Here is a 10,069-nt window from a genome sequence, read left to right on the forward strand (position 1 = left end):
TAAGGTCCATTCTAAAGCAACCATGAAGTGGAAGATGAATTTGGAGAAACCAACCGCTCGATGGAGAGATTGTAATATTTCATGGTGGTTGTAAAAAATCCAGCCAATTTAGTTCTCGTTTCGAATTCGATCAACTAGGTCAAACGTAGTTACTATTATAAACCTATATTTATATATCACACACTCCAAAGAGCAACGTCTATAAATTCAAATAAAATGAAAAACCGACCGGTGGATAATCACACAATAAATTATGAGTGTGGTAAAAAATTTAGCCAATTTCACCATATTTTCGAATCCGATCGAATTGGTCAACCGTTGTCACTTGTTTTTTAGAATATATATGCACATATTCTATATAGAAGTATGAGAATTTCCACACACATATTTATATAAACACACACACACACACACACACATATATATATATATATATATATATCGTGTATGTATGTATGTGTGTGTATATATATATATATATATATATATATGTATATAAACATACACAATACACACACACAAGTGATACATATCTAATTATATATATATATATAAACATAGACTAATTTCAGTTTACCCCCCTGAGGTTAGTGGTCGTCATCATGTTAGTCCCTCTAGTTTCAATTTAATCATGTTAGTCCCTGTACTCTCAAATTTCATCATCCGTGTCCAATTTCTACTATTCCGTCCAATTTGGACCGTTAAGTCTGACTTTAGAGGGCTAAAATGGTCATTTCAAGAAAAAAAAAAACTAAAAAAAAAAAATCTTTTTTTTCTTTTTTTCGTTTTTTTTGCATTTTTTTTCTGTTTTTTTTTTTTGCATTTTTTTTATTTTCTTGAATTTTTTTTCTTTTTCTTTGCTTATTATTATTATTATTATTATTATTATTATTATTATTATTATTATTATTTTATAATTTTGTCTTCAACCTATACACCACAAGTTATAATAGGTTTATAAAAACAAAAAAAAAATACTTTAGGTGGTTAAAAAGCCGCTCGCTGGTCTACGATATTTGTGATATATCTCCGATAAAGCGAAAAAATTTAGGATATATCTGTAAAATATATTTATAAAATATAATAGGTTTATAAAGTGAAGAATAATAGGATATATCCCCTACAAAGTGAAGAAATATCTGTAAAATATGATTAAAAAAATAAATACAGATATTTCTTCACTTTATTGGGGATATATCCTAAAATTCTTCGCTTTATCGGAGATATACCACAAGTTATAATAGGTTTATAAAAACAAAAACAAAAAATACTCTAGGTGTTTCTTTTTTATTTTTTATTTTTATAAATTTTTTCTTCAACCTATACACCACAAGTTATAATAGGTTTATAAAAAATAAAATAAAAAATACTCTACGTGGTTAAAAAGTCGCTCGCTGGTCTACAATATTTGTGATATATCTCCGATAAAGTGAAAAATTTTAGGATATATTTGTAAAATATATCTATAAAATATAATAGGTTTATAAAGTGAAGAATAATTGGATATATCCCCAATAAAGTGAAGAAATATTTGTAAAATATGATTAAAAAAATAAATACATATATTTCTTCACTTTATTGGGGATATATCCTAAAATTCTTCGCTCGCTGGTCTACGATATTTGTGGAACATCTCCGATAAAGCGAAGAATTTTAGGATATATCCCCAATAAAGTGAAGAAATATCTGTATTTATTTTTTTAATCTTATTTTATAGATATTTCTTCACTTTATTGAGGATATCTTAAAATTCTTCACTTTATAAACCTATTATATTTTACAGATATATCCTAAAATTCTTCGCTTTATCGGAGATATATCATAAATATCGTAGACCAGCGAGCGGCTTTTTAACCACCTAGAGTATTTTCCTTTTGTTTTTATAAACCTATTATAACTTGTGGTGTATAGGTTGAAGACAAAATTATAAAAAAATAATAATAATAATAAGCGAAGAAAAAGAAAAAAAAAACAAGAAAATAAAAAAAATGCAAAAAAAAAAAACAGAAAAAAAATGCAAAAAAAGAAAAGAAAAAAAACTAAAAAAAATAAGAAAATAAAAAAAATGCAAAAAAAAAAAACAGAAAAAAAATGCAAAAAAAAGAAAAAAAAAAACAAAAAAAAGAAAAAAAAAATCTTTTTTTTGTCTTGAAATGACTATTTTAGCCCTCAAAAGTCAGACTTAACGGTCCAAATTGGACGGAATAGTAGAAATTGGACACGGATGATGAAATTTGAGAGTACAGGGACTAACATGATTAAATTGAAACTAGAGGGACTAACATGATGACGACCCCTAACCTCAAGGGGATAAACTGAAATTAGTCCTATAAACATACACACACATTTATATCTACATATTTATAAACACACACACACACACATATATATATAAAATAGTTTACGGGCTTTTACGGGCCGGGCCTAGTGGGCTTTTACGGGCCAGGCCTAGCTGGCTTTTGGCGGGCCGGGCCTATGGGTCTGGCCGGGTTTTTGCGGGCTTTTTGGCGGGCCTTCATCGGCCCACCAAGGCGGGCTTTTGCGGGCTTTTTGACGGGCCGGGCCGGGCCAAAAGCCCTGCGGGCCGGCGGGCTTCCATCGGCCCACTTGATCTGCGGGCTTTTTGATGAGGCCTAAAATAAATATAGGATTATGAAGAAAACATGAGAGATTATTCAGAGCACCGCCGTGCACTTGCACCAACATAAATGAATGGTTAGATTGCATTAAATACACTTTTTGTTTATTAAAAATAAAGTTGATAATAAATATCAAGGGTTGAGATTATTTTATAAGGGTTGGGTCACTTGTACCGTCGGTGCATAGAATAATTTCCAAGAAAACATAGGTTGACCAAATGGATCGAAGTCGACTTGTAAACGAATCTTGCTAAAATTTTTACAATAACTATAAAATATTGCAATTGTCATATCCATCGGTCAACTTTCCAAATTTCATATGTGTTGATAGGGTTGACCTTTGAGGTATACATGTATATTCAGTTGACCACGTGGATCAAGATCGAAAAGATGACAACAACGGTTAAGAATTTTACCATGTGTTTGTGACATCCCGATCATCACATTCAACGGTTGATTTGACCATTTTCTTTTTTCTTGATCAATTGATTTTGACATGTATTTATTTCTATACAACTAATAAATAAGTTAGACAATTTTAGTAGATACATTAATAATATTCGTGCAATTAATGAAAAATGATAGATTCCATCTCATCCAAATTATCTGTCATAGCAATATGCATAACGTGATAAAAATTGGTCTTGTACATCTTCATTCCGGCATCAATTAAGGCGATTGGTTCTTGATTTTATCTTTACCAAAATACCTTGTCACTAAAACAACTTTAAAAAATTCGATATTTGAGCTGTTATGACCGTACACTATTATGAGTATTGTAGAAATCTAATCGTTCTTTTGAAATTTGTCATTGTATGCATATCTATCGCATTACAAGAAATTTGAAACAAATTTTAATGTATTAAATGAAAATATTGTTTTGAGAAAAAAGAAAAAAAAAAAAAATATATATATATATATATATATTTTTTTTTTCTTCTCATTTTAGTATTTTACGGCGAATTTTAGCAGTATGTTGGATCACCGATTGCTCTCATCCTCTTCGTTCTGAGGCCGCGAAAAATTGAATTAAAATTTTAGAACTCAAAAATCCCGCCACGAATTTTGTTCTCCCGCTCCCTAAATTTGAGTCAATAAAAAACAAAGTGGGGGAGAGAAGAAAAGGAGAGTTGGTCTCAGAGGTCTCCCCCAGCTCTGTCACTGTTGGACGCATCCAATTTCTGGTTCTCTCTCTCTCTCTCTTTATATAGTCTTTCCCAAATCTCTTCTCCATTATGTTTAAAATTATCAAATTCTAGTCCTATTTCGTCTCTTTAACTCTTCGAATTGGTACAGTAAGTGATGGAGAAGAGGTTTGGGCGTGGAAATGAAGGCAAGGGTTTGGGTAAGGGAGGAGCAAAACGACATCGTAAGGTCTTCCGCGATATCATCAGCGGCACCAAGCCGTCGACGGGGAGGAGAAGGAGATTGGAAAGCAGGGATTGAAGAAGAAACTCCTAAAGGAAGGTGAAGGCTGGGATATACCCCGAAGTACGGTGACGAGCTTCACTATGTTTCTTTGTGCTTATTGATTCTTTTGGATTGGGATTGATTGCGATTATGTTTGAATTCAGTACATCACACCGGGAATTTGGTGGACAGGACACAGTTCGATTCGAGGGGGGACATGGATCAGTTCACTCAGACAAGGTGTTGTATTATTCAGTATCGAATATTTATGCACACAAGGTGTTCGACAAATTTGCTTTCTTTTGAGTTTAAGACTTTGGGTTTAACCTACAGCAGGTTTTGGTCTTTTTGTCTTATGCCAATAGTGATTGATCTTAATTACCAGGTACTAAAGTATTTGGGTAACTAGACATCACGGGAATGATTGAGACTAGAGTGGTCAGCTGGTGACTTCCACCAAGGAGGTGCATATTACGTGTAAAGATGCGGTTGTTTCCGGTTTATCAGATGGAGACCAAAGAGGCTATTTCCGCTTACTAGAGGGAGCATGAAAGGTACTGACTTGTGAGAATAGTCTAGATTGTGATGTAGGGTCTTAAGTATTTAGATCTGGTTTGTATTGTAAAGGTTTCTTTAAATCTCTCATCCCAAAGGATAAGTACAAGTAGGAATTCAATAGTTTTTTGTTTTTATAATTACCATACGGCTTCAAGTTAAGCAGAGAGCACATTTTTCTGTTTCGTTCAAGTTACCCAAAACATTCTGTATGGCATACATGCTCTACTTTCCATCTCTGAGGAAAATTGCCATACTGTTATGGCATACTTGGTTCAAGTTAGATTACGCACGCGGAAAGCAAAATGATTTACACTCTTCAGAGAGTCATGAAAGGTATTTTCGGTTACCAGAGAGTCATGAAAGGTACTACCAGATAGGGACTTAAGTATTCAGATCCTGTTGTTTATAATTGAAAAGGTTTCTGTAAATATCTTCTCATCCCAAGTTGACGGATCAAATAGGCATACTTTTTTCACATTAGATCACGTGGAAAAGCAAAATGAACGGCAAAAAAAAAATAACTGGAGTTTACAAGAACTCTATCAATGACTAGAACTTAAATTTCACACAGAATACAACATCAGAATCCCATTTTCTGTAACTCTCCTTGAAAGCCAAAATACTCAGAATTGCAACTTTTACACTTAACACATTGGATCTTGATTGGCTGGTTACATATCTTAAACCCTTAGCATGAGTTCACTTTATTATATTATACAACTGACATCGCATCTATTTTTGAAAGGAATAAGATCGCTGGGAAGATACATATGCAAACTGCCACCTTTTAATCTCCAGCAGTCTTCTCCTTTCCCTGCACAAGTCCTCTGCATATTTATCAACCTGGAATATCCGAATATGTAACCATTTGAAAAACCAATGAGCAATGAAAATGCTTGCACTATATTACTTGAAGAGCAGTTAGCTTCTAATCTGTTTCTCACCTCTATCTCCAATCTTTTTAAGTTGTCCTTCAGGTAGCATGAATACATCGTTTAAACTTTATCCATTGCCTGTAAAGAAACTAACAATCTATTCAAACAAAGATCAGAGCATAAGGATGGTACTAATATGTCAGGAAAAAGGTTTATTAAAAGCTCAATACTAGACGAGTAAAATTACAGTTCTTCATGAGACTGCCACAAATAGAGACCAAGAAACTGGAGATTTAACATATTGCCTAATAGTATTAGATATTGGGACGCATTGCAATCACCATATATTAGGACATAAATACGCATAAGAGTAGGATTGATACATGTTCATATTTAAAGAAACATTTAAGTATATCAAAAACAAAATGTGATTAAAGATTTATCAAGCTCCAAATTACATAACTTAAAAACAAGATCACATGCTAATGGAGAACAAAACAAAAACCAGAAAAAGAACTGAGCACAGTTACAATATATTTGGATCAAACGGATTAGTTGAGAAGGTAAATCCATGACTGAAACAACTGCTATCTGCTTCATGGGCAACTTCAAACACTTGTTTTCACAATAATGTTTTCACAATAATTTTCAAGGGTATAAGTTCTCCCTAAAGAGGATTTAAATGATCAAAAGGCACCTATAGGGATTTAATATGTTTGACACCTGAACCTTCCTTTCAGCATGTAAAATACCCAATGCCTTAAGAATGCTGTTTAGAGGTAACACAGAAAAATTTAACTCGAAATTGTATTTGGAATTGAAAACATATGTATCTTTTCACAGATTTTAAAACATTTTCAACCATAATGCATGCCTAAAGCCTTGAACATTTTCCAAACAGAGGTTGCATGTCTGTTTTCCAGAGATGAGTGCAAACCATCACTAAATTCTACAGCAAATCACCTAAACTGCTAAGTAGCACACTTGCTCACTTAGAAAGTCGGAAAATATAGAAAGTCAGAAACAAAGTCTGCAACTTTGAGTTCAAACCGGATCAAAGCACACAGTGCACTCAACACCACCCTTTTCTATGTTTGGAAATTCTACAAGATTTTCTCCCCCACGAAAAAGATCATCCACTGGATTTTCCAAAAAATCAGTAATTGTTTTAATAAACATTAGCAACAAGCAATTGCATTAACGAATCATCAATTGATTCAATTCCAAACAATCAGCAGCTGCAGCAACCCGAACATGGATTTCATATACCCAATCAATAAGAAACAATAATTTCAGAAAACCCAATCAGTTAATCCAAACAATAGACCCATTTAAAGAAGGAAGTTGTGTCAAATTTTATTCACCTATCAATAAATCACCTGGATAAAATCAAATCGAATCAAATATAAACCCAAAAGCAAACGACTTACAAGGGAATTTGAGCTCCGTGGGGTGAATGCTAAGAAGAACTCCGGATTCGGTATTGAATCCGAAACCCACATATTCAATTTGAGTGGAACCAATTGTGATTTGTGAAGAGGACCCGCCAAAAATGGAAACGCAGCAGAGTCGTTCTGGGTTTTGAGAGAAAGTGAGGAAGACGGTCGAGATGCCCAGCGCCCAGAGAGAAATTTGGCTTGTGGTAAATTTGGCTTTTACTGCACTACGATTTTTTTTGGTCTGCGTTTGACTATTGTTCACTAACCAACGACCAGCAACGTCTGTTAGCACACGTGACTTGCACACTGCTGGTGCAAGTGACCCGACGGTGCATGGAATCCTCTCGCATACAAACTGCCAAATTGAGCTGTTCAGCTGTCGTTTTCCTCTCAAGTTTTACACCATCACGCGCCTCTCTTGGGCTCTTGGCTCGTCACTCATTACATAGAAACCGAAGTGTTTTTTTTTCTTCTTTTCTTTTCTTAAAAGAAAATTAAAATGAAAGTTATAATGTTCAGGGCATATGAGTTGGGAATATGAGTGTTTTCACCAGTGTTGTTTGAACTCTTTTGGTCTATTCATAATGATATCTAACATAAACAATTAATATGATTAAGTTCAAAATTTCTTATTAACGTCATGTTTCCGCTGATAGTTTGTAAAATATGAGCATTGGATGCATGAGGTTTGATTTTATATAGTATAATTATTCTTTTATGCCAACTAATTATAAAGATGAAAAAAAAAATAAAAAACAAGATTGCAGTAAAATTTCTTCATAAAATTTGTAATACTAAAACCAGCATTAATCATAGATTCACAAATAAGGAAATTGTTTTGCAAAAATGGTCTTGTATTAATTTGATGCGTGCAGTAGAGCCTCATCTCTACAATTGCTTACCACTAACAATTAGACTTTTTATATGTATACTAGAGGTGGCAAACGGGCCGCTAGGCATGAGCACGGCACGGGGGCAGTATGTTTAAAAGCGGTCCGGCATTGCCCAAGCCCGTTAGTGGCCTGGCACGACTTGAGCACGTTATTGGTTCAGCCCGACTTGAGCCTGTTATGGGCTTAACAAGACATATTGTGGGCCAGCCTATTACAAGCAAATGTTTTTAAAAATATTAATTAAAAAATAACAATAATGAGATTTGTGTTTTAGGAAAACTAAAATTGGGAAATAATTGAGTCGTGCTTTCATTGATAATAGGGGTCTCTTTATATAGAGGATCACAAGCATATAATCAGAGTTGTATATGGAAATGTAATCGTACAATGATTGGATATCTACGAATATCTCTAACATAAACCTTATTACAACTTGCACAACAATTAGACCTTTTATATGTATACTAGAGGTGGCAAACGGGCCGCTAGGCATGAGCACGGCACGGGGGCAGTATGTTTAAAAGCGGTCCGGCATTGCCCAAGCCCGTTAGTGGCCTGGCACGACCTGAGCACGTTATTGGTTCAGCCCGACTTGAGCCTGTTATGGGCTTAACACGACATATTGTGGGCCAGCCTATTACAAGCAAATGTTTTTAAAAATATTAATTAAAAAATAACAATAATGAGATTTGTGTTTTAGGAAAACTAAAATTGGGAAATAATTGAGTCGTGCTTTCATTGATAATAGGGGTCTCTTTATATAAAGGATCACAAGCATATAATCAGAGTTGTATATGGAAATGTAATCGTACAATGATTGGATATCTACGAATATCTCTAACATAAACCTTATTACAACTTGCACAAGTAACTTAGAGTTTGGGCCAGAAACATATTATGGATTTACTTGAACACTCCCCATTGTGTGGCCTAAACGTGGTGTTCATCTCGTTAACTCGTCAAAAATCTTGCCGAGTAACAAAAACCCAGTGGAACAAAAATAACCACGGTTGAAGGAGAAAAAGAATATAACACACCATTCACGTTTCGAGACCATACATATAGACATCTCCCCCTGATGTCTGCATCTCCCCCTGATGACTACGGTCATGGGAGTTCGGATAACTTCCGCAAACGATATTACCAACATGTTTCTCGAAAGTGGAATTAGGCGATGACCTAGTAACAAGTCTGCCATACTGTCCTCATATCGAACCTAGTTCACTTTGATCTTGAGGAGAGTCTGTTCTTGTTGATTATACTTGGTGTCGTCGCTTTTGATGTAGCCTTGTGTCACGAGCCGCACTTAGGAGTTGTGCTATCGTGACACTTTGTAAAGGAGATGACGAGAGGGGCGAACCTTGAGGCAAGGAGATGCTGAGAGGGGCGAGCCTTGAGGCAAGGAGATGCCGAGAGGGGAGAGCCTTGAGGCAAGGAGATGCCGAGAGGGGCGAGCCTTGGGGCAAGGAGAAGCTGAGAGGGGAGAGCCTTGGAAGCCCAAGGGTGAGCTGGACGAGTGGCATTGTCGTAATTAAGTAGAAGTTCGGGTTCAAGGTACTTCGGCTTGGAATTTGGGAAAACTCAAAACACGAGAAATGTCCGGGACATCGAAACGAGTTCAACGCACTTGAAGGCATGTCATTTGGAGTTTATGTGAATTAGTTATGGACAATTAGTCTCCTCGGCTATTGTGATGTTTCCTCCCAACTTGGCCATATAAGTAAAATATGCTCTATACGGGGAGACATGGTGTCAAGCTCTCCACCACCCCCGGTGCTGGCCTTCATGGGGCACTAAGTGAGCTTCTTCTCCTGGGCACCCGTGGGGGCCTAAGGGGCCGGGCATGTGTCGTCAGAAAGGGGCGGCATATGTTTCCATGAGTCAGGATGTCTCGTGGACGGTATTGGCCGAAAGGCCAATATTGCGGGTCGGCGTCTGGTACGAGGTTCGTATGAGGGCGATCCTTATGCCATCGGCGTTAGACAAACATGTGGGCTTACGGAAGATATGTCGGGACCCCGTGGTACTCATTGGCCACGAAGCAAGCGACGTGGACATGTGTTAGGGTTCGACCTTGCCCAAAGCAAAGTGATGCCAGCAAGCACGGGAAGGGCGACCCCGTGCTAGACTGAAGGAAGCTTAAGAGGGGCATCGAGGATGAGTTGCTCACTTGAGCGGTGTGCCAACAAGCAAGACGGCATGCCCGCTTAAGGGTTGGCCTATGGGTTAGAATATGCCTTGGAGCCATGACAGTC

The 10,069-nt window shown here is 36.2% G+C and overlaps 2 long non-coding RNA genes across 3 annotated transcripts; one reads left to right on the forward strand and one right to left on the reverse strand.

Moving 5' to 3' along the window:
* Positions 1-3,646: 3,646 nt before the first annotated feature.
* Positions 3,647-4,796, forward strand: LOC133707868 (uncharacterized). The gene is made up of 4 exons (XR_009845345.1): positions 3,647-3,823; positions 3,936-4,130; positions 4,214-4,328; positions 4,435-4,796. It is a non-coding gene; the product is annotated as an uncharacterized LOC133707868 (long non-coding RNA).
* Positions 4,797-5,129: 333 nt separating this feature from the next.
* Positions 5,130-7,251, reverse strand: LOC133707867 (uncharacterized). Of its 2 annotated transcripts, none has more exons than XR_009845344.1 (3): positions 6,913-7,251; positions 5,552-5,620; positions 5,130-5,450 (listed from the first exon to the last, which is right to left on the reverse strand). It is a non-coding gene; the product is annotated as an uncharacterized LOC133707867 (long non-coding RNA). The 2 variants fall into 2 exon arrangements; XR_009845343.1 differs by having other exon boundaries at positions 5,130-5,421; positions 6,913-7,243.
* Positions 7,252-10,069: the final 2,818 nt, after the last annotated feature.

The sequence above is a fragment of the Rosa rugosa genome, chromosome 5 (assembly GCF_958449725.1).
Source record: "Rosa rugosa chromosome 5, drRosRugo1.1, whole genome shotgun sequence".
Classification (NCBI taxonomy): Eukaryota; Viridiplantae; Streptophyta; class Magnoliopsida; order Rosales; family Rosaceae; genus Rosa; species Rosa rugosa.